This window comes from Trichechus manatus, unplaced genomic scaffold, assembly GCF_000243295.1.
Source record: "Trichechus manatus latirostris isolate Lorelei unplaced genomic scaffold, TriManLat1.0 scaffold00115, whole genome shotgun sequence".
Classification (NCBI taxonomy): domain Eukaryota; kingdom Metazoa; phylum Chordata; class Mammalia; order Sirenia; family Trichechidae; genus Trichechus; species Trichechus manatus.
This window is the reverse complement of record NW_004444051.1, coordinates 8,323,419-8,348,853: the sequence shown is the minus strand read 5'-3', so window position 1 is coordinate 8,348,853 and position 25,435 is coordinate 8,323,419. Positions and strand designations below refer to the sequence as shown.

The 25,435-nt window shown below is 41.6% G+C and overlaps 1 protein-coding gene and 1 pseudogene across 1 annotated transcript in view; both read right to left on the bottom strand.

The window, feature by feature from the left end:
• The window catches only part of LOC101360864 (probable small intestine urate exporter), a 52,834-nt gene extending 36,352 nt beyond the window's left edge, over positions 1-16,482 (bottom strand). The window contains exon 1 of the mRNA XM_004384039.2: positions 16,448-16,482. The gene's annotated coding sequence lies outside the window, so the exon portion shown is untranslated. The remainder of the gene's footprint in view (positions 1-16,447) is intronic.
• Positions 8,555-21,903, bottom strand: LOC101360601 (probable small intestine urate exporter; annotated as a pseudogene).
• Positions 21,904-25,435: the final 3,532 nt, after the last annotated feature.

The window sequence follows — 25,435 nt, the reverse complement described above, 5'->3', positions numbered from 1 at the left end:
CTTAATGGTCTGACTGAGACTGGAGGAACCCTGGAAAGCATGGCCCCTGGATTCTCTATCAGCCCAGAATTAAAACAGTTTCCAAGGCCAAGTTTTCAGACAGGGATTGGACTGGACTGTAGGACATAAAGTAATACTTGTGAGGAGTGTTCCTCTTAGTTCAAGCAGATGCAAGAGACTAAACAGGCAGCTTCTGTCCGGAGGTGAGATGGGAAGGCAGAGAGGGTTAGGAGCTGGTTGAATGGACATGAAGAATCAGGGGTGGAAAGAAGGAGTGTGCTAACACAGTATGGGTAGTGCAATTAGGGTCACATAACAATGCATGTATAAATTTTTGTATGGGAAAAAATAAAAAAGTAAGTTCTCAGACTCACTACACAGCAGGATTATTCTGCTGAGAACTTCCAAAAATACTAGAAACTGCTAAAGACATTATGTAAACATGCTTAAAATGATTGAAGAATTAAAGGATGGACCCTAAAACCTAAGAAGAGTGTAAGACATCAAGAAAAGAATCAATCCATCGAGCCCAGAGAGCAACAATGCCAGATCAGAAGTGTTGCAGGCAAAAAGACACTTCTTGTCCCTGATTCTCTTCTATCTCCCGCCACCAGGCCCAGAAGGATCAGAAGCCTCATTTAGCAAGAGGAGTGAGGGAAGCAGGTGACACAGAAAGGGGACAAGAAGCCAAACCAAACAACCCCTCTCTTCCAGGCAGAAACTGAGGAGATTACAAGCTTTAACTTGAGATAAAGTTTGTAGTTTTTTGCATTTCATTGGACTGAACCTGTTAATTACAAGATGAGGTTATTTGGAGACTGAAAATAACCAGAAGAATGTTTACTAGCTGAGAATGATCAGGAGGTTGTAAAGCTGAGCAAATATAAAGTGAAGTGAAAATGAGGCAGGGTCTGCTGGTGAAATGAAATTGCTTTTATCTCTTTCTTTATAAAATATTTGTTCTGTTATTGTAAAAAGCAAATATATTTCTGATTCTTTGATGATAGTTTTTAAGTACACATAAGGAGAAATATTGTATAAAGTCCGTGTGTGTTATCTTTACAGTTGATAAGTGGCTAATTAACAGACAAGGCACCTCATTTATGTCATTCAAAGGCACATCTGTTAGACCACAGAAATCCCCAGTCCACCTCAGATTTCAGAAATGAACTGAAAATTGAACTGAAATCCGGACCAATGAGCACTGCAGAAATAGAGTGGTCGGGTAACTGAAGAGAAACTGGGAAAATGAAGGAACTATATATTCTGCAGGCAAAAAAATAATTATCTTTTTTGTCCACACTTTAGGGAAATTGATAGAATTGAAAGAAGTATATGAGTCATAAGTATTGAAGATGCATATTTAAGGCAAACTTTTTTCTCAAGTGTTTTACTTACAAGGTGCATGACCTGTAAGAGACAAGATTGGGAGCAAGCCCTTCTAATATACCAATGTCTAAGAGTTCACTGTTCATTCATTGATTCAGACAATATTTGTTGAATCAATGAGTAGAATATTAACTTAGCTCTTTCTTTGTGTCTATGGTTTAAAGGCTTTGTTCTTATTAATTTGACTGATCTTGGTAATACTTATTATAACAGAAGTACTTGCTAGTTTTTTGGTCACCAGCAATAATAGTTCTGCTGCAGTTTACAACCGACAGTGGAAGGAGACGGGAGAAAAGTAGGACAAAGAAGTTGGAGGGCACAGGATGCAGCCATGCAAAACATGCCAAGATGTGGATCCTCATGAAAGTTACATCCAAGGAGAGGAACAATAAAAAAGAAACAAGTAAAAATTGTATGTGCTATAAAGAAAACAGGTGAGTAACAGGGACAGTGACTAAGTAACTACCATCATGAAAGAAGACTTGCTACCTTTGTCTAGCGTAACTGCTTTATCTAGTCTGACTACATATGTGTAAGTTATATTTGAGCTGAAATGTGAACCATGAGAAGGAAGCAGCTGTTGAAAAGACAATTCAAGGCAAAGAAACCAGCAAGTGTGCCAAGTATTTCGAGGTAGAAAGTAGTGCAGCATGTCCATTGCAGAGTGAGGGAAAAGGATAATAATAGGAGATAAGATAGAAGTGGTGAACAGAGACCACCCCACTTAGGACCCTGTAGACCATAGTAGGAGCCCTGGTGGCCCAGTGGTTAAGATCTCAGCTGCTAACCAAAAGGTTGGCAGTTCAAATCCACCAGCTCCTCCTTAGAAACCCTATGGGGCAGTTCTACTCTGTTCTATATGGTCGCTATGAGTCGGAATCGACTCACCGGCAATGGGTTTTGTTTTCTTTTTTTAGACCATAGTAAGGAGATTGGATTTACATAGGCAGCTGTGTAGTGCATGACCATAAGGGACAAGACTGGGAATCAAGAGACTCTGGGAGAAACTGTGGCAGTCACTGTGTGAGAGCTGATGGTTGGTGAGCTCTGCTGGTTCTAGTGGAAACAATCAGATTTAGGTCTATTTTGGAACCAATAAGTCTTACTAATGAGGTGAATATGAAGATGAAAGAAAGCAGGGAATCATGCGAGACTTCTAAGTTTATGACATGAGCAAATGAATGAATGGTGTTGCCATCAATGGTGATGGAGAAATGATCAGGGAAGGAAGCAGATTTCCAGAGGAAAAGCAAAAGTTTTTATTGAACATCCACCCAGAGGCTCCTCAAAAGAAAGGTCTGGTGCTGTACTTCAGAATACCAACCATTGAAAACCCTATGGAGCACAGTTCTAATCTGACACACTTGGGGTTGCCCTGAGTCGGAATCAACTTGATGAGATTGCCAAGTAGACTTTGTGTCTATGACTCAGTACCTAGGTAGAAACATACAGCCTTATCTATTGATTTGGAAGCTGGCTAGAAGAGTAAGAACTAGCCAAAAAAAAAAAAAAATGGAGCCAGTTATTCTTATATCACTTTCTCTTACCAAGACTCTTTGTCTGTTTCGTTTAGATGAACATCTATCCTGCTAATCACCAACTCGCTGTACAATCAGACTTAACTTAAGTTGCTGGCCAAAGCTCTTAGTAGCTCAACTGTTACCTCTATCTGGTCTCTGCACCCAACATTTTTTATCTATGAGACACATTCAGGGCTCTCATTCATAGCTCCCAAGTAAAAGTTGTCTGGCCCAAACTCTTCATCCCATTAACTTGTTTCAAAGGAATGCAGAATTTATCTTCCCACTACATAAATTCATTGGCAAAGTCTGTTTTTATTAATTTGACTTTTCAGCCCTGATGACAATCTTCCTTTGTCAAAATTCAGCATTTACATGTATTGGCTCAGCATAGTTTTGATCAGTGCTTTTATTACTTTTTAAATTAATGAATTCTGCAAAACAAACCCAAAATGAGTCTTAAACTGCAGATTGCCCAGTCTAGTTCCAATATTTGCATAATATTAACCCTTAAAAGTACACTTTTAAATGGCCAATTGGCCTCCAGATCCTTCTGATTATTCAGACTCTCCTTCTGCTGCTATCCTGTTGGAGGCATTTCATTCCCTGGGTAGTGAGGCTGTTGCATCCTCTTTCACTTTTCACAATTATCTCAGGAAAGAAGAATTCTCTTTCCCACCCGCACAATCACAAAAGAGCAAATTCAGCTGCTCTCTAAGGGAAAAGACAGCCATTCCCACATCAGAAGCAGAAGAATAAGAGAAAAGATGCCAGCTAACCTGAGGGAGGAGTGCAGGGTTCTCTTTCCTTTCCCATAAATTTCTCTCAGTTTATTACAATTTTATAATCCCCAGGAGGTAAATGATTACCCAAAATCTCATCCCTAATAGTACTAAATGGGAGGTTTTTATTGGTTCAGTGGTTTAATTTTCAACTTTACTTCTATTTTTTCCACTGATAAACACATCAAGCTCATGCTTCGAGCCCAGCTCAAAAGTCACATACATCTTCCCTCATTTCCCAATCTGAATCCAGGTTCCATTAGCATAGGATCCAGGCACTATATGCCCTGTGGTTCCAGCACTTGTCGCTTTCAGGAGTCTGGCGGTGTTACTATCATCTTCATGGAGATGAGCTGTATTTTCTGCCTTTTGAGCCCTAAGTCCAGCATTTCCCTATTTAATAGAATTGAGCTACCCACAGAGTTGAAATTTAATATATTTTGGTTAAATTAGATTTTTATAGTTTTCTGAATATAACTGTTTGCAGAAAAGCCACTGAGTTTCTGTGAAAACGACTACCCTATGATTTGCTTCTTTTTTAAGCAAAATATTTCAGAAGATGCATGCATACTTGCAGTCTGTTTCTTCACCTCCAATTTTCTCTTGAACCCACTCCCAGCAGACTTTTGCTCTCACCACTTGACCAAGTCAGCACTTATCAAAGCTGTCACTAAACTTGGTGCTGGAAAATCCAATGATCACTTACCAGGACTTTTCTGTCAACACTTGACAGAGTTAATGACTCCTTGATACCTTGTTATACGTGATTGGCAGACACCACTCTGGGCTGATTTTCCTCATGCCTTTATTTGTCACTTCTTTTTTTTTTTTTCTGAATCCTCATCTTTTTCCTGACTGCTAAATGTTGGTGTACACCAGGACTCTGTTCATGAAGCTCTTATCTAATAAACTAACTCCTAGGGTGATCCCAGGTGGTCCCTTTTCCTTACATGCCTTCTCTTTGACAGTGGACCCTCTCTGACCTCTTCCCCGAGCTCCAAACTGGTCATTACATGTGAGGAGGCCTTCCTTCAGACAAGCCAGGTTGCCATATCTTCCCTATTCCTCCCCCATTACAGTGTCTGTGAGCTTCAGGAACAAACCACCACAATATGCCCTGCCCCCCCCGAAATCTAATGGTTTGTCTAAATGTCAGCAGGGTAAAAGAGATACAATTTTGGGCAAGGCACCAAGGTGTCTGACTTCCCCACCCTAGGGTGGTCAGTGTGGGAAATTACATTGTGCTTCATGTAATGGGTCACGTAGACCCTAGTCATGTGACCCCTGAGATATAAAAATGGCCAGCTGGGGACATTTTAGTCTCCTCACCCATGATGCTACTGGGGCACGTGTAGCATAAGCATAAGTTTACAGTCCCCCTAATAGGACCTACCTGGCCAGTTGAGATGGGCAGAAGGTAGGCCTAGATTGTGTTCCTCACCCAAAACGCCAGGTGGAAGGCTTGCAAGGACGAATTCCTTATCTCCATTGGGACAGTTTCCAGAAGCCAAGGGGGGCTGGCATGTCAAGTGACTGTCCCGTTTAAGTCCATCAGCCATGACACAAAGTGGCGTGTGCATGGAAGAATTATCATCCCTGCCAGAAATGCTTTTGAGGCTAGGGGAACTGCTCATCTGTCATATGCTGTTTGCTTCTTTTTGTAAGTGATAAAATCTACTTTCCATGTGCTAACATGTGTTCAGGCTCTGATCAGAAGGATGTGATGTTTATGGAGTTATTAGTTATAATGTTCCCTTTTTCTAATGACCTCCTGGCTATCTGGAATTTGAGGATGACCTGGGAGTACGTCACAGATTTGCCATGTTGTCTCACCACTTCAAATGCCTTCATCTCTGCTGGAGTAACCAATATCTATCTCAGTCTTAACATGGACACAAGCAGAACTCCTGAAGCTCCTTGAAACTACGTCTGCCCTAGCCTTTCCCATTTCTGTTAAACTGGCTGCTCTTGTTAAACTGATGAAGAACCTGGAGTCTTCTTTGATTTTGTACTTTCCCTTAGGACTTAACATTCATTCCACCAGAATATTCTGTTAGATGTATCGTCAAACTTTTTCACAAATACCATTCTTTTTCATCGTTTTCATTCCTAGCACAATCACCTTTCACCTGGGTAAATAACATAGACCAATACCTTGCTTGACTGTTTTTACTCTTTCAAACCATTTCCACAGAGCAGGCAGAAAGTTTAAAATGTAAATATGATCATGTTACTTCCTGGTTTAAAAAAAAAAAAAGGCTTCTCTGTGAAGTTAGGAAAAAAAAAGACAAATTAAGATGTCCTGTTTATGTCCTTCAGGACCTACTATGACCTGAGCCATGGGCAAGCCTTGATGACCTTGAGTCTATCACTTTCCCTTTGCCTCACAGAGTTCCATACATTTCTAGTTTCCCCATGAAATCAGTCCTGCCTCAGGCATTAACACTTGCAATCTGCCTATGAGTTATGCCCAACTCCTCAATGCCCACTCACCCTCAAATCTTTTAATGCCTTTTTCCTTGTCATCCTTCAAATTACAATTTCTCTGAGAGACTTGCTTAGATTACCTCTCTGAGCATTTTCTTTGGTAATCATCAGCTTCTGCCTTTAGAGTGTAAGCTCCCTGAGGGCAGGAATTTTTCTTTTTCTTATGCCTCAAATAGTGTTTCATATATAGGTGGTATTCATTAAATACTTACAGAATGACTTCATGAGTGAATGAATGAAGTTTACATATAATTTATTTCCTTAGTCATGCCCTGCTCTTATAGTAGTGTTTAAATATATGTGTGTCATTTCTTCACAAAGAGCCAATGACTCATTTGAATCTTGCTGAGAGGATACTTGGAGCTCTGGTGGTGCAGTGGTTAGGAGCTACGGCTGCTAACCAAAAGGTCAGCAGTATTCATTCACCAGTCACTCCTTGGAAACCCTATGGGGCAGTTCTACTCTGTCCTATACGGTCGCTATGAGTAGGAATCGACTCAGTGCAATGGGTTTGGTTTTAGTTTTGGAGAGGATACTTGCTAAGCTGTAGCATAGAGAATGGAGCCATAATATTGTGACACAACCCTGGACATCTTCTACTCACTAACACAGCATCAGAGTCTAAATCAAATGATCTGCCGATCTCTTGTAACCTCCACTTTCGCATGGCGGGAGCCATCACTCTCCTGGACTACACAGTCAACTACTATTCATATATATTCCTTTCATGCAACCATAGAAATTTTGAAAACTAGATCCTGATTAGACACCCTCCCACTAAAACACTACCCTTTTTTTTTTCAAGAAAATACAGATGTGCTCACTGGGCACATAGTGCCCTACATATTCTTGCCACTAAATACTTCTACATCCTCCTCACAAAACATGCTGCCCTCACTCTCTGTACTCTGTTTACTTGTTTACTCTTGTACTTGTTTACTCCTTCCTGCCAACAAACATTTACTTGTGCTATTCCCTCCTCCTGGAATGTTCTCCCCATCTGCCTGCTGAACCAATTTACTATTGTCCTTCAAATCTCAGCTGTAATGGTGGCCTCTTTCACCCCTCAGACAGTACACACAGTATTATCATTCACTCTCATATTCTGGTGTATTCTGCTTGATTTCATTTTCTACCATTGTCATTTCACATTCATTTCTGTGATACTTTTGTTAAAATCATCTGCCTAATCAAGATGCTGAGCTCCCTGAGGCTGTATTTGACATTGGTCTCTGCCCTGCCCCATGGTATGTGTTCATTAGTGTTCAGTTTAATGCTTGAATGCTTCTGCTCCCCTTCCTGGTCCCCATGCTGCCCATACAGGAGCTCAATGAAAGCAGACACACCATATACAATCTCTGAACATTTGCTGTGGGGTTAAACCAACACGGATCTTGCATGCAATTTAGAAAGACTTGGTAGGCAAATGAGGGGAACTTTGAATGAGGCACACTAAATCGTGAGTAGGATTCTCAAGTCAGAGGAGCAGAGGAAGGACATTCAAGACGAACATGACAGCATGAACAAATGTTTGAGAGGATAGGAGAGAAACCGGCAGTGTCCTTTTACTAAGATGGAAGAGATCTGAACAGATCCACAAAGCAAATGTTGGGTAGAGACCAATATAGCCATTGAGAAGGCAGCCATGAAAAGGTAGACTCCAGGAAGTGTTCAGTCCTTACAGGTATTATGCAGTAATCTATGATTTGAAAGCTAAGAAACATAGACAGCAAGTTGTCAGAAATAGTTGAAGTCTACTAGGCTCAACTCACATTAGTTATAAGACAGTGATTCCTCTTGTTATCATGGATTCTATCTTTAATGTTCTTTCTTACTTGGCGTGTTTCAACCAGGCATCCTCTCTATGCCCAGTCTCAGAATGGCCTGATATCCCTCCCCACTTAATATTTGGGTAACTTAGTCTCCTTTGACCACCCTGCCAGGACTTCAGTTTGTGTACCTGAAATTTTGTATTTCTTTCCCCGATTTCTTCTGAATTTTTAGATAAAACTTTCCTTATACTTCTCAGTTTTCATCCTTGTGGTTCTGGCTTCCTTTCTTTCTTTGGTGAGAAATTGCCCTCCAGCTCCTGAAGCTTTTGCCAGGATACTGGTGGAAAGAGTTGAGAACATGTAGAAATTCAGACACACTTATGCTTTCACAAGCTCATTGTTTAATAACTAGCCTTTTATTTCCCTATAAAATCTCCATACTGACTATTTGGTATTACAATAACCAAGTTCTCTGAGAAGACATTAGAAACAAAGTCAATTCAAATTAAACGTCTGATCGGTCAAGTTGGCATGAAAAGTGAACATCTGTGAAGGAAAACAATGAACAACTAATCATCTGGACCTAATGTATCACTCGGTTTGTTCAGAAGTGGTTGAATGTCTGCTCTTTAGCCTAGTCATGGATGTCTGCTTGCCCAAAGAAGAGGAAGAAGACCATTCTCGATATGTTAATAGCAGCCAAAAGCAAGAAGACAATTCTCCAAGCCAACTCTGAATCCTGGAGGAGGAAAATAACTGTCACCAAGGTCTTGTTCCTCCTGGTTCAGAAAGGATCTCCCTCCTCAACTCTGCTTCAGCTGCCCTTGACTTCCTCATTGCTCCTGGATATGCCAAGCACATTTCTGCCATAAGGCTGTTGCACTGCCTATTTATTTCCTCTGCTGGAATACTCTTCACCCAGATATCTATTACCTTCAGTACCTCACTTCTTTCAGGTCCTTGTTTAAATGTTATTTTTTTTTAATAATGTATTAATTGACCATTTATTTATAATTGAAATTTCATTCTGCTTTTTATATGTCCAAGTCTTGCTTTCTATTTTAGTCTTCTCTTAGCACTCACCACTACAGAACATATCACAAATTTTATTAATACATTGGCCTTCTGTCAGTTTCTTTCCAAAATATAGGCTTCATCAGAGCAACAATGTTTCTTTGCTTATTTTATTCCCCTTTGACAATATTTGGTACATGCTAATAATTAATACTTATTTATTAAATGAATGAATGGATAAATGAGTGAATGATGGGGAGACAAGATCAGATGGAGAAATTCCATTTGAGATAATAATTTTCTGACAATGTGTTAATCAATGACTAGCAGGGAGCTGAAGCTTCTAAAAAAAGAGAAGGGACTTGAAGTCATAAATATGACCCTTTCTTTGTTATTCTCCATTCTTTTTCCTGACTAGCTGTGGAAAATCACAAGAAACATAAAGAATGATATTCATGTGTGATAGACATCTTTTTTCGTGTAAAGTCTGTATGAATAAGATTCTTAGGAAATGCTCAAGCCATCAGCTGAATTTGTTTATTTTGACAACTAGATGCAGCTTTTAGTATGGAAAGGCTCAATGAATGTGAAAACACCATGCAAACCATACTGATCAGAAGAGTTTCAACGCTAACCATTCATGGGCATAAATGTGAGGTGCAGGTTGCTCTTTCACCCGGTCATTCACTCAGCATCTCACTCCTTTACTGTCAATATTATGGGTTCTTATGTAAGGTAGAGGAGCCCTGGTGGCACAGTGGTTAAGCGCTCATCTTTTAACCGAAAGGTGTGAGGTTCGAACCCACCAGCTGCTCCACAGGAGAAAGATATAGCAGTCTGCTTCTGTAAATATTATAGCCTTAGAAACCCTATAGAGCAGTTCTATTCTGTCCTATAAGGTTTCTATGAGTCAGAGTCAACTCAACAGCAATGTTTGTTGTTGTTTTTTTTTTTATGTAGAGTGACCAAGTTGTCCCATTTTGCCTGAATTTTTCAAGGTTTTAGCACTGAAATTTCCACATCCCAGGAAATCCCTCAGTTCTGGGAAAACCAGTATTGTTGGCCATCATATTCTTTGGAGAAATGCCAAGATTATTGTTAGAAAATTTGATGATTATTGAGATATTCATCTTATAAGAACTCAGAAAACATAAACTCATAAAATTGAGCACCTCTCCTTGCTCCACACCCTGAGCATGTGGTTATGTCCCTTCATGAACAGAGCCTAGGGTGGGAATGAGAGCATTGTCTCAGGACTCTTCAGCTGTGAACTGAGACATACTGAGAAGTGAACAACAATAACTTTAGTCTGACTACTTACTGGGTGACCTCTATAGATACTACATATAGTCTTTGAGTTTTTCCTTAAGGATAATTTTTTCCGAATATAACATTACCTGACTAATGAAAAATCCAGCAGCAGTGAGAGAGATGACTCCAACTATGTGTGCAAAGACCTATGTTAGTCTCTTAAGAAAGCCAGCTTATCTGTGAGACAGAGAGAAGAAAAGAAATATGCTAGTGTGAGCAAAAGTTTCACTTCAGCTGGTCTGTGCTTATCTCTGGGGATGCTTGGAGTTGTGCTGACCCTTCACAAAACCTCAATGACATGGACTGACTAAACCAAACCTGTTGTTGTTGAGTGGATTCTGACTCATAGTGACCCTATAGGGTAGAGTAGAATTGCCCAATTGGTTTTCCAAGGAGTGGTTGATGGATCCGAACTGGCAACCTTTCGGTTAGCAGTAGAGCTCTTAACCATGGACTGACTAGTGACTAATAAAATCCTGTGCTAAGGTCTGAGACTTCCAAGGGGCAACCTGTACTAACTTGTCAACATTGTTTATAGAAAATGAACAGATTGATGGTTTACACCTGATTTGTATGTTCTCTTGGTTTCTGCTATTGAGCCTGATCTTGCAGATGTTTTTTAGGTATAAAAGACACTCATTGGATGAGACGATGGCCCTCCTGAGTTATCTCCCAGGTATCTTGGTGGCCCACTATCTGAGGATGAAGCATGTCCCATGTGCCTGGGAAAGGATCCTGGGAACTAGGTGTAGAAGTCTCTGCCATCTCTGATCTTCACTATACTTTCTTTCTCCTACTCTACCATGATCTTTACCTTATTAAAGTTTTACATGAGTGTTCTATAGAGCGTCTCAAGTGTCCTATCAATTATCCAATCCTGTATAACTGTTGCGTTCCTAAACAGAGAGATCTGTGGGTGTCTCCCTCAGTTGAGCTGTGATCATGGCACTGTGATGTTAGAAGCTAGTGACCACTCTTGTTTACACCTAGGGAAATGAAGTTCACAATGGCTGATAGGATTTAGGTCCCTTACAGGAATTATTTGGATGTAGGGCAGGTGCTGACATTTCCTATGACCTTTTGTACATGTCACATATTATCTATGTGTTAGAAAAAGTTTAGGTCAGCTAGACTTGAACTGTAGGAGCTCAGGTGGCTCAGTGGTTAAAGCACTTGGCTGCTAACCATAAGGTCGGTGGTTTGAACTCACCAGCTTCTCCGTGGGAGAAAGAAGTGACAGACTATTTCTACAAAGATTTACCACCTTGGAAACCCTATGGGGCAGTTCTGCGCTGTCCTATAGGGTCACTATGAGTCAGAATCCACTCTATGGCAATGGGATTTTTTGGGTTTTAGACCTGAACTGAACTTCTGTGAGGATGAGGCAACAGGTTCCCTACCCAGGAGCAATACCCAAGAGGTTAACAGAGGCTCCTGATTCTCAGAAGCTGCAGAAGACAAGAGTCAGCACCAAGAAAGCCACAGTGGTGCTGGCGCTGTATCTGACCCAGCACAAGGACACTATGAGCAGGGATGGGAAGAGAACCCCTGGGAGATGACTGACACAAAGTAAACAGGTGACTTCTCTGAGCATTCCTTGTCGACCACAGTAATGGCTTGCCCCTTGACCTATGGAAGTGAAGAGTTTCCTTATGTTGACAAGTCTGAGAAATTTTCTGGAAAGGAGAAAATCTGCCAACAAACTTTCAAGGATAATACAGATGAAGCAAGTTACAAATGGCAAGGCTGACAGAATCCCACTTTGAGGACCAGCTATGAGATGAGGTACAGACCTCAAAATGATGGGATAATAACTTTTGTTCTTTAAAGCGACCCACTTGAGGTATTTTTTGTTATAACAGGACTAGGTGCTAAGAGGGAGAACGATTTGACAATATATAAAAAGTTCACATTGTGTATATACACTTGGAGTCACTAAACTTATATGCAGAAATTTAATAGTTTCAGAAATGCAAAATGACAAATGACAAGGTTTTTACTGCAGTATCATTAAAAAACTATAGAAATGACTCAAATATCACTCAGTAAGAAAGTTCTCATGTACTGATATGAAAGCTCTCCAAGCTATTCAAGTAGTAAAAACTAAGACATAAAATATAGCAGCAAATACAGCCTACAATGTTTTGTGTAAAAAAAAAAGTTGAGAAGTAAGAACGTGGATTCATGTATGCTGGTATTATCATAAAGAAACAATGGAAGAATATATAATAATTAATAGAAAATACTTCTCTGTGGACTGGCCACAGATATCAGGGCAGATTATGAAGAGAGGTGAGAGTAAGACTTTTCACTCTATATCTTTTATAGAGTTTAAAAAATTTTGAACCCTCAACATTGTGAAAATGTCAATTCTACAGATATAATACAATCTACAGATATAATACAATCTACAGATATAATGTAATCTGCAGATATAATGCAATCCTGATCCAAATACCAATAGCACTCTTTAAAGAGATGGAAAACTGAATCATCAACTTTATATGGAAAAGAAAAAGCCTCTGGATAAGCAAAGCATTACTGAAGAAAAAGAACAAAGTAGGAGATCTCATACTACCTGATCTCAGAACCTACTATACAGCCACAGTAGTCAAAACAGCCTGCTACTGATACAACTACAAACTCATAGACAAATGGAACAGAATTGAGAACTCAGATGTAAATCCACCCACCTATGGTCAGCTGATCTTTGACGAAGGATCAAAGTCCATTAAATGAGGAACAGGCTTGTTAACAAATTGTGCTGGAAAAACTGTATGTCCATCCATAAAAAAATGAAACAGGACCCATACCTCACACCATATAAAAAAAAAATGGATCAAAGACCTAAACATAAAACCTAAAACAATAAAGATCATGGAAGAAAAATTAGGGACAATGCTAGGGGCCCAGTACATGGCATAAATACAATACAAACCATAACTAACAATGCACAAACACCTGAAGATAAACTAGATAACTGAGAGTTCCTAAAAATTAAACACTTACGCTCAGCAAAAGACTTCACCAAAAGAGGAAAAAAGAGAACCTCCAGACTGGGAAAATTTTTTTGGCTATGACATATCCAACAAGGGTCTAAATTCTAAAATCTGTAGAATACTTCAACACCTCAACAACAAAAAGACAAATAATCCAATTAAAAAATGGGCAAAGGACATGAACAGACACTTCACCAAAGAAGACATTCAGACAGCTAACAGACACATGAGGAAATGCTCGTGATCATTAGCCATTAGAGAAATGCAAATCAAAACTACAATGAGATACTGTCTTAGTCATCTAGTGCTGCCATAACAGAAATACCACAAGTGGATGGTTTTAACGAAGAGAAGTTTATTTCCTTACAGTCAAAGTAGGCTAAAAGTCCAAATTCAGGGCATCAGCTCCAGGGGAAGTCTTTCTCTCTCTGTCGGCCTTCTCATCAGTGTTCCCCCAGACTAGGAGCTTCTCTGCACAGGGACCCCGGTCCAAAGGACGCGCTCTGCTCCCAGCACTGCTTTCTTGATGATATGAGGTCCCCCTGTCTCACTGCTCACTTCTGTCTTTTATATCTCAAGAGATTGCCTCAGGACACAGTCCAGTCTTGTAGATCAGGTCCTGCCTTACTAACACAACTGCCACCCATACTCCCTCATTAACATCATAGAGGCAGGTTTACAACATACAGGAAAATCACATAGTACCAGGAATCACGGCCTAGCCAAATTGATACATACATTTTTGGGGGGACATAATTCAAACCATGACAGATACCATCTCACCCCAACGTTAATGGCACTAATAAAAAAACAGAAAATAGCAAATGTTGGAGAGGTTGTGGGGAGATTGGAACTCTTATGCACTGCTGGTGGAAATGTAAAATGGTACAACCACTATGGAAAATGATATGGCACCTCCTTAAAAAGCTAGAAATATAAATACCATACAATCCAGCAATCCCACTCCTAGAAATATATCCTAGAGAAATAAGAGCTGTCACAAGAATAGACATATACACAGCCATATTCATTGCAGCATTATTCACAGTAGCAAAAGATGGAATTAACCTAAATTCCCATCAACAAATGAATGGATAAACGAATTATGGTACATACACACAATGGAGTACTATGCAATGATAAAGAACGGTGATGAATTCGCAAAACATCTCACAACATGGATGATTCCATAAGGCATTATGCTGAGTAAAATAAGTCAATTACAGAAGGACAAATATTGCACTGTATTATAAAAACCCCAGAAAAGCTTTACACACAGAAAAAAAAACAATGTTTGATGGTTACTAGGGAGGGGAAGGATGAGGAGGGGAAATCACTAACTAGATAGTGTTAACTTTGGTGAAGGTAAAGACAACACACAATACAGGGAATATCAGCACAACTTGACCAAGGCAAAGTCATAGAAGCTTCCTAGACACATCCAGAGACCTTGAGGGACCAAGTTAGTGGGGCTGAGGGCTAGGGACCATGGTCTTGGGGGACATCTAAGTCAACCGGCATAACAAAGTTGTTATGGATTGAATTGTGTCTCCCCCAAAAATGTATGTCATCTTGGCTAGGCCATGATTCCCAGTGTTGTGTGATTGTCCACCATTTTGTCATCTGATGTGATTTACCTATGTGCTGTAAATCCTACCTCTATGATGTTAGTGAGGCAGGATTAGAGGAAGTTATACTAATGAGGCAGGACTAGATCTACAATATTAGGTTGTATATTGAGTCAATCTCTTTTAAGATATCAAAGAGAGAAATGAGAGAGATGGGGCCAAGATGATGGAATAATCAGATGCTTCCTGTCTCCCATCTTACAACAAAGACCCAAGAAAACTAGTGAATCCATTATATATGACCATCTAGGAGCCCTGATCATCAAAGATAAAGTTGAGGAGTCAGACTGCACGGCAAGGGGAGGGAGAGACAGTTCAGAAGCAGCAAAGAATTGCCAGTCTTGAGGTAGCCAGCACCCTGAGGGCTGGGTTGGTCAGTGCACATGGGCTGAAGTGAGCAGTAGTGCTTGGGAGGGGTTTCACCAAGTCAGGAGAGACTGGGCAGCAGAGAGTCTGAACAAGCCTCTGGAGCCAGGGGGAAGCAGTGCTGGATCTGTGAAAGTTTAAGTGTGTCTAACCTACCAAGCGGGATCAAAATAACCCCTCCCCTTCTGGGACTTTTGCAGTGAAGAAGTGCCACTTTCCCCTCACCCAACCCCCTCCCTGTTCCGCTGGTTACACCAGTCTGCAGTATTCAACAATTGCCAGGCCCCCTAAGCTATTGTGCTGAGACCAGTCTCTTGGCTTTACGGAAAAAAAAAAAAAGAAAGCCACCAAGTCACCAAGTCGCCTACGCAGGAAACTCAGGGCAGGCACTGCCCTTTTGCCTAGGCACTGGCATAAGGGACCAAGGACTTCTAACACCCTTCACCCCTGCCTAGATCTGTGTGGGTGGAGTCTACAGCTTAGACCCTCATTAGCGTAGAACAACAGGGTATATACCTGAAGCCTGTATTCAACTGCAGCAGCCAAGGAGGAATTGCAGATTCGTGACATTTGACCCTGCCCTGTCCATTATGCAGGGTCCTCACCCACCCATGTCAAGGGCCTGAGGGCTGGTGGTTTCACCCATTCCATTTAACCACCCACAACAGGGGTCTGAGAATAAGTGGTGCCTCCAAGACCTTGGGAAACCCTAGTGGCATAGTGGTTAAGAGCTACAGCTGTTAACCAAAAGGTTGACAGTTTGAATCCACAAGGTGCTCCTTGGAAACTCTACTGGGCAGTTCTACTCTGTCCTATAGGGTCGCTACGAATCGACTCCACAGCAACGAGTTTGGTTGTTTTTGGTTCCCAGTCCTTGCAGCCAATAGCATTGGGTGCCCAAAGTCCAGCTGCAAAATCCACCCACCTATGCCCTCTAGGGGACAGGGACTCGCCTTCCATCCAGGCACTCAGGGGCAGCCATCAGCCCCCCACCTTGCTCAGCACATAGCCCCCTACTGCAGCCAGATACCTGTGCCTGCTCCTATCACCCCTATGCAGCCCTGCCAGCCTAGGACTGTAGATGAGAGTCTGCACCACACACTTGGTGACCAATGACCTGACGGAGTGGGGTGCCTCCAGGCACTTACTGGTGGAGCTAAAGAGCTTTGGAACACTTACCCAAGCAGGGCAGACACGGGAGGTGAGGCCTGAGGAGCCGAAGAGTGAAGGAACCAGGAAGCAGAAGCTAATGAGACAAGGAGCACAGGAAGCAAAACTGCGTCAGTTTCAAAGGGTATAGCCACAATCTCTCGGGTTTCAAAGGGTGGAGCCAGGGGCTCTGCAGTTTCTAAGGGTGGGGCCACAGTCTCACTAGCTCGGTTCTGGAGTGTGGGGCTGCCTTTCACAAGTGCCAATGGGATGGGGTCAGATCTGCTGCACAAAGCTGAGGGGGTGGGGCTGCCATGCCCAAAGGGCTGAAGAACGGGACCTGCCGGGGCTGAAGGGGTAGAGTCACCACTCAGATGGACTAGGAGAATGGGGCCATCCAAATCTAAGGGAGCAGAGTTGCCATTCCAGTGGGTATGGAAGGCAGAGCTGAACCCCAGGGTAGAGGGGCCTCCACCCTGAATCCAGAGAATGTGGCCAACATCCAGAGTCTGTAGAGCAGGGCCTAAATGGTCTCAGAGAACACAGGATAATTTTCAAGTCGTGAGAGCTAATGTAATGCGTTCTGCTGACTTGCTTGGTGCTTATTATTCCTTCTTTCCCTCCAATTTTTTCCATTTGTAATGGAAATGTCTTGCTTGTGCCTTCCTGTTCCACCACTGTACTTTTGAAGCAGATAACTTGTATTCTAGATTTCACAGATGAAGAGGAATTTTTGGATTTTGGACTTGGAGTTGAATTAAGACTTTTGTTATGATATGATTGAAGTTGTCAAGGATTTCATTTTACTTGGAACCACAATCAACACCCAGCAGTCAAGAAATCAAACAACTCATTTAAAGTATTAAAAAGCAAAGATGTCACTTTAAGGACTAAGGTGTGCCTGACACAAAACATGATATTTTCAATCACCTCATATACATGTGAAAGCTAGGCAATGAATAAGGAAGACAGAAGAAGAATTGACTCATTTGAATTACGGTGCTGGTGAAGAATATTGAATATACCATGGGCTGCCAAAAGAACAAAGAAATCTGTCTTAGAAGAAGTACAGCCAGAATGCTCCTTAGAAGCAAGGATGATGAGACTTCATCTCACTTACTTTGGACATGTTATCAGGAGGATCAGTGCCTGGAGAAGGACATCATACTTGGTAAAGTAGAGGGTGAGCAAAAAAGAGGAAGACTCTCAACGAGATGGATTGACACAGTGGCTGCAACCATGGGCTCAAGCATAAAGACGATCATGAGGATGGCACAGGACCGCGCAGTGTTTCGTTCTGTTGTACATAGAGTCACTATGAGTTGGAACCTACTCAATGGCACCTAACAACAGCATGATGTGGTGAATGTGTTTTATGTGTGGCAAGGACATGAATTTTTGCAGGCCAAAGTGTGGATGTTATGGATTGAACTGTATCCCCCAAAAAATGTGGGTCCACTTGGCTAGGCCATGATTCCCAAGACTGTGTGATTGTCCACCATTTTGTCATCTGATGTGATTTTCCTATGTGTTGTAAATCCTATCTCTATGATGTTAATGAGACAGGATTAGAGGCAGTTATATTAATGAGGCAGGACTCAATCTTCAAGATTAGATTGTACCTTGAGTCAATCTCTTTTGAGATATAAAAGACAGAAGTGAGTAGAGAGACATGGGGACCTCATATTACCAAGAAAGCAGTGTCTGGAGCAGAGCGCATCCTTTGGACACAGGGTTCCTGAGCTGAGAAGCACCTAGGCCAGGGGAAGATTGATAACAAGGACCTTCCCCCATGTCTTAGGCTGGGTTCTCTAGAGAAGAAAACCAGTGAAGTGTATAAATATATATATAGAGAGAGATTATATCAAGAAACAGCTCACGTGATTGTAGAGGCTAGAACGTCCCAAGTCTGTGGATCAGGGTAGAGGCCTCTCCCAAGTCACACAGCTGCAGAAGCTGGCAAGCCCAAGATCAGCAGGTCGGAGAGCAGGGCTCCCGATCACAGGCTGTGCAGATCGACGAATCCCAGGTTCAGCAGATAAGCTGACAGCTCAAGTCCCAAGAATGGGAGATGAGACAACAGGAAGCAGCCGCAGGATCCAGAGAGAGCAAAAAGCCAGAAAGTCTGCTTATATACAGATGCGGGCCACACCTCCAAGGAGACTCCCTTTCATCTGATTGGCTACTCACAGTATATTCTATCATGGGAGTGATTACATTAAAACACTGAGAATCATGGCCCAGCCAAGTTGACACACAAGCTTAACCATCACACCCCAGAACTGACAGAGAAAGAAAATCTTCTCCTAGAGATGGCACCCTGAATTTGGACTTCTAGTCCCCTAAGCTGTGAGAGAATAAATGTCTCTTTGTTAAAACCATTCAGTTGTGATATTTCTGTTATAGCAGCACTAGATAACTAAGACAATAGTTCACAAAGAAAATGTTCTACATCTTACTTTGATGAGTAGCATCTAGGATCTTAAAAGCTTTCTAGTAGCCATCTAAGATACACCTGTTGGTCCCATCCCAAAGAAAAGGGAATGAAGAAAGACAAAGACACAGGAAATATTAGTCCAAAGGACTAATGGATCACAAAAACCACAGCCTCCACTAGCCAGAGACCAGAAGAATTAGATGGTGCCCAACTACCACCACCAGCCTCTCTGATAGGAATCACAATAGAGGATCCTGGACAGAGCAGGAGAAAAATGTAGAACAAAGTGCAAATTCACAAAAAACAAACAAAAAAAGACCAGACCTACTGCTCTGACAGAGACTGGAGAAGCCCCCAAGTCTATGGCTCTCGGACAACTTGCTAACTCAGAACTGCAGCCACTCCTGAAGTCCACCTTTCAGCCAAAGATTAGACAGGCCTATAAAACAAACAATAGCACAAGTGAGGTACGTGCTTCTTAGTTCAATCAAGTATATGAGACCAAATGGGCAATGCCTGCCCAAAAGCAAAGACAAGAAGGCAAGAAGGGACAGGAAAACTGGACAAATGGACACGGGGAACTTGAGGTGGAAAGGGAAGGGGGGAGAGTAATGATACAATGCAGGGGTTGCAACCAATGTCACAAAACAAGTTGTGTATGAATTTTTGAATGAGAAACTAATTTGCACTGTAAACTTTCACCTAAAGCACAATAAAATTAAGAACTCTTTTTTGAACCCATTAATAGATTAGCAATTCAATCTCTAAGTTAAAATTATATTGAAGAAAATGCAAGTTGAATTTTAGTCTCAGAGAAAAGGAAATCTCCCTTTCTGTGTAGAATCCAAGCAATGGAAAGGATTTAGCTATCACCTGGCCCAATCTTTTCATTTTACAGATGAGTAAACCAAGGCCATCAACTTTGTGTGACTTGGTGCAGAAATACCAGGAGAGCAATGGGAGTCCAAGTCTCTTGTCTTCTCAGCATGGGAAGCTCTACCACCTGGTTCTACCTTGTCTTTCCATTCATACTCTACCTTCCTATCCTCAGTCTTGGCCTCTGAGGGTGGGGTATCAATGGAAAGGCAAGGTGGAACCAGATGGTAGAGCTTCCCATGCTGAGAAGACAAGAGACCTGGACTCTTATTGCCCTGTAGACCTCAGACCAGACGCAAATTGTTCTAATGTCATCCTCAGGAAGTCTATCTCTCAACCCTGACTTACTGCTTCTCTGGCACTTCTGTCCCCTGATTCTGTGGCTTGGGGATTCAGATTTCATTGCTTGCTTCAGGCCCTCATCCTCCTTCTTTGAGAAGACCCGTATCCACTCCTTCCTAGGGCCTTCTGACCTCAGTACTTCCAGCCTGCTTGCATCAGGACACTGCTTGCTCCCAAGACTCTGACCACTAAGAGGTCAGCTCTCTGTTGGGCTTTAACACTTATTTTTCAAAAGACTGCTATCAGGGACATGGCTGTGGCAGCATGCTTGTCCGTTTTACCATTCTTGCCTATTCTGTAGTGTTCTTTGGACTTGGACAGACATAGCTGTAGCAGCATTCTTGCCCATTTTCCCACTTTTGTCTGTTCTGTGATATTTCATTGGACTCAGGCAGACATGGCTCTGGCAGCATTGCTGTCCGTTTCCCACCTTTGCCTTTTAAAATATATGCTGAATAAAACTTTCTTTTTGCTTTAAAAAAAAAAGATTGCCATCAATATGAGAAAGTTACTTTCTGAGTACAAAAGGCGAGTGTAACAGTGATTTGATAGCCTTGTGAATTGTCACTAACAGACCATAGCGTGCTGATGCACTCTTTACCATTTTTGTGACACACGTCTAGAAGGAATTGAAAGGATCATCTAAGCCAATCAGAGTATACGATTATTTTATGAAATTTCAGAGAGCTATACATACATGTACAAGGAGCCCTAGTGGCACGATAGCTAAGCACTCAATTGCTAACCAAAAATTGGTGGTTTGAACCCACTCCGCAACTCCATGGGGGAAAGACCTGGCAATCTGCTCCCATAAAGATTACAGCCTAGAAAACTCTATGGGTCAGTTCTACTCTAACATATAGGGTTGCTATGAGTTGGAATTGATTCTATGGCACCTAAGTATACATAGGCTTTTATGTATATGATACTTGAATATGATTTTAAAAAATATATCTACCCATTTTATTGTGAATCCCAACAGAGACTTTGTATCTTGTTAATAATGATTTTCTTCATCTGTTTTAAAGTTCTCTCTGTGACAGGTTTGTTGAAAGCAGAATTTGTTTTGTTAACACTTTATTGATTATGCTACTAGCATAGTGCATTGTTCAGCAAATATTAAATGGATTGGATATAAAAAATTTTGCATAAGTCCCATAATAATGACATTCTATTAATACCAAGTTGATCATGAACAATACCACCCTTCCTCAATAAGCAACAAGTCACACTGAGATCAATCAGAATTCAAGCTGACAACGTTGTGTTACTCACATGAGGATCCTTGGGCTCAAGCCTCTGATTTTGTGAGCATGGAAGACACACAATATTACATAATGAAATATTCAAGCAGAAGAACAGAATGAGCTTTCTTTGTAGACACTTCTCTGAGGTTAGCTTGAAGTACAGAGTTGATGTATGTTGGATGTGTTTGTCAACATGATATAAAAATTCCAGTACTGGCATAAATGAAAGACTAAAATGGCCCAAAGTGGTAGGGATTTGACCATAGCCTCAATGGGAAGAGAACAGCCTGGAGAACAATCCTGGAAGAAAGCACATATCAATATTCACTCTATCAGAGACAAAATTCTCTCCACTGCGTTCTTCACATCAGGGACATTCAGGTAGGCATAGTGGGAAATAGCAGGGAAGTTCCTCAATGTAACTGTTGGACCAGTGCACACGTGGTGTATTCCTTCTCATCAGTGCTAATAAAGGGGTAATTCATGGGGTCATTATAAACAAAAGGGAACAAGAGAAGACAACAGATGCCAATTCCACCCAGGAAAAGAGGATCCAGTGAGCACTGCATTGGAGTTTCTTTCATTTTGATTCTTCCCTTAGATGACTCCTCTGGTTAACAGAATGACTGTCCCAAATACTCTGCCCTTCCCTGCAACTACATCCTTGCGTGTCCCTATCACAGGCAGAGGGTACTTTCCTATTTCTTGACTTTGCCTTGGACATATAACTTGCTTTTGAAAGTAATGTGGAACCATTCAGAGCGTAGGCCTTAAGAAGCACTGTATGTTTTTGCTTGTCCTCTTGGATCGTGGAAATTGCCATGGGAAGAATATATCCTAAGACAGATTAGAGACACAGGTTGCATAGTCGCCTAGATGTCCCACAGAACTATGAGAATAAATGATTGTTGTTTTATGCCAATGAGGTTTGGGAGGTTTTGAAATACACCATTATTGAGGCTATAGTTAGCTTCTACAATTCTTAGCCTCTGTGTCTGAAAATATCCTCACTCTTTAAGGACCAGTCAGCACCCCTCCTTCTAGTCATGCTTTCACAAAGTTCCTTTCATTATTAACTCTTCCCATTACTCTCTTCTTATTTCTAAAAACACCTAGGAGTTAGCAGCTCATTATTATGCGCAATTGATAACCCAGACAACTTCTCGACATGAACTGAAGTTAATAATCAGCAAAGAATTTTTTAAAATATACACATTGTTTTAGTGATGAGGAACTCAACGTTATCAGCATTGAGTGAAATAAGGCTGATCTTAAAATTTCTTCTTTAGGATCTTGAGAAAGTGTTAAGAGTTCTCAGTTGCTATATCCTGCAGCTTCTACTGGTTTACGTTCTGTCATGGTTTGAATTATGTCCCCCCAAAAATGTGTGTACCAATTTGGCTAGGCCATGATTCCTGGTACCTTGTGATTTTCATGTATATTGTAAAACTGCCTCTATGATGTCAATGAGGGAGGATGGGTGGCAGTTGTGTTAGTAAGGCAGGACCTGATCTACAAGACTTGATTGTGTCCTGAGGCAATCTCTTGAGATATAAAAGACAGAAGTGAGCTGTAAGACAGGGGGACCTCATATTATCAAGAAAGCAGTGCCGGGAGCAGAGCGCGTCCTTTGGACCGGGGTCCCTGCGCAGAGAAGCTCCTAGTCCAGGGCAACAGGGAAGAGAAGAAGGCTGACAGACAGAAAAAGCCTTCCCCTGAAGCTGATGTTCTGAATTTGGATTTTAGCCTACATTAACTGTGAGGAAATAGACTTCTCTTCGTTAAAACCATCCACTTGTGGTGTTTCTGTTATAGCAGCACTAGATGACTAAGATACATTCCATTATCGATAATCAGTTTTTACCTCCAATTAGGTCACTTCCCTGCAATAATCTGGTTATAGTAATAATTGGAGAAATTCAAAAGAAGGTATTGCATGAATGAGCATGATTTAAGGTATTATGCCTCCAAGATAACATTTTCCATACCTTATGAAAGAAATTCCTCTGTATCATTATGGGTTCAATTTGTTGTTGTTATTAGTTACCACGGAATCGGTCCCCATTCATAGTGAACTGATGTGACAGAGTAGAACTGCTTAATAGGGTATTCTAGGCTGTAATATTTATGGGAGCATATTGCCAGGTCTTTCTCCAGCGGAGCCTGTGAGTGAGTTTGAACTACCAACCTTTAGGTTAGCAACAGAGTGCTTACCTATTGTAACACCAAGGCTCACTGAGTTCAATTTAGAAGAAAGAAATAATTTTTACCTTAGTTACCTAGTGCTTCTATAACAGAAATACCACAAATTGACTTTAACAAAGAGAAATCTATTCTCTCACAGTTTAGGAGGCTAAAAGTCTGAATTCAAGGTGCCAGCTCCAGGGGAAGGTTTTCTCTCTCTGTCGGCTGTAAGGGAAGGTTCTTGTCATCAAGCTTCCCTGGTTGAGGAGCTTCTCAGTGCAGGGACCCCAGGTCCAAAGGATGCACTATTCTTCTGGCTCTTGTTTCTTGGTGGTATGAGGTTCCCCTGTCTCTCTGCTTGTTTCTCTCTTTGGCATCTCAAAAGAGATTGGCTTAAGACAAAATCTAATCTTGTAGGTTGAGTCCTGCCTCATTAACAAAACTGTCTCTAATCCTGCCTCATTAATATCATAGAGGTAGGATTTACAACACATAGGAAAATCACATCAGATGACAAAATGGTGGATAATTATACAATCCTGGGAATCATGGCCTAGCCAAGTTGACATATATTTTCTAGGGACACAATTCAATCCATGACATTCCACCCTTCGGCCCCCAAAAATTCATGTCCTTGCCACATGTGAAACATATTCACCCCATCATATCATGGCAAAAGTCTTCATTCGACTCCAAGTCCAAAATCCAAAAATTCCTCTTCATTTGTGAAATCCAGAATACAAGTTATCTGCTTCCAAAATACAATGGTGGAACAGACACAAGCTAGACATTTCCATTACAAATGGGAGAAATTAGAAGGAAAGAAGGTATAACAGGCACCAAGCAAGTCAGAACACATTACATTAGCTCTCAAGGCTTGAAAATAATCCTCTGTTCTTTGAGACCATTTACACAATAACCCTGTCTTCCAGACTCTGGGTGTTGGCCACACTGTCTCTATTCTGTTTGGAGACCTCTTGGCCCTGGGCTTCAGCTCTGCCTTTCAGACCCACTGGAATGGCAACTCTGCTCCCTCAACTGTGCATGGCCCCATTCTCCTAGTCCATCTGAGTGATGACTCCACCCTTTGAGACTGAGGAAGCTCTACTTCCTGTGTTCCTTGTCTCTTCAGCTTCTGCTTCCTGGTTCCTTGGCCCTTCAGCCCCTCGGGACTCACCACCCGAATCTGCCCTCCTGGGGCAAGTGTTTCAAAGCTCTTTAGCTCCACCATTAAGTGCCTAGAGGCACCTCACTTAGCCAGTAAACTGCGGCAGGAAGACACTCAGCTTTCTTGCTCTGTAGGTCAGTAAGCCTAGCTCCACTGATAAGTGCCTGGAGACACCTCACTCCACTAGGAAGCCCCCTGCATAAAGGCACTCAGCTCTCTCGCTTTGTAGGTGGGCTCAGTGGTTGTTTAGTGCTGGTCTCCTCGTTCTGCTGCTGCCGTTTTTTCTCACTGTCTATGCCATCTCCAGTGTAACAGCTCTCCTCATTTACTTCTGAGTCCTCTATCTATTCACAGTTTCAAAACCACTTCCACATTTTAGTTATCAGAGCAGCACCCCACTTCTGGTACCAAATTCCGTCTTAGTTATCTAGTGCTGCTATAACAGAAATACCACAAATGGATGGCTTTAACAAAGAGAAATCTATTCTCTCACAATTTAGGAGGCTAGAAGTCAGAATTCAAGGTGCCAGCTCCAGAGGAAGGCTTTTTCTCTCTGTCGGCTCTAAGGGAAGGTTCTTGTCATCAAGCTTCCCTGGTTGAGGAGCTTCTCAGTGCAGGGACCCCAGGTCCAATGTTATAATGCCCTTAAGAACATAAAGCTTAAAAACACTACTGCATGAAACCCAAAGGGATCTATATAAGTTGAAAAACATACCATGCTCATGGATAGGCAGATTCAACATTGTGAAAATGACAATTCTACC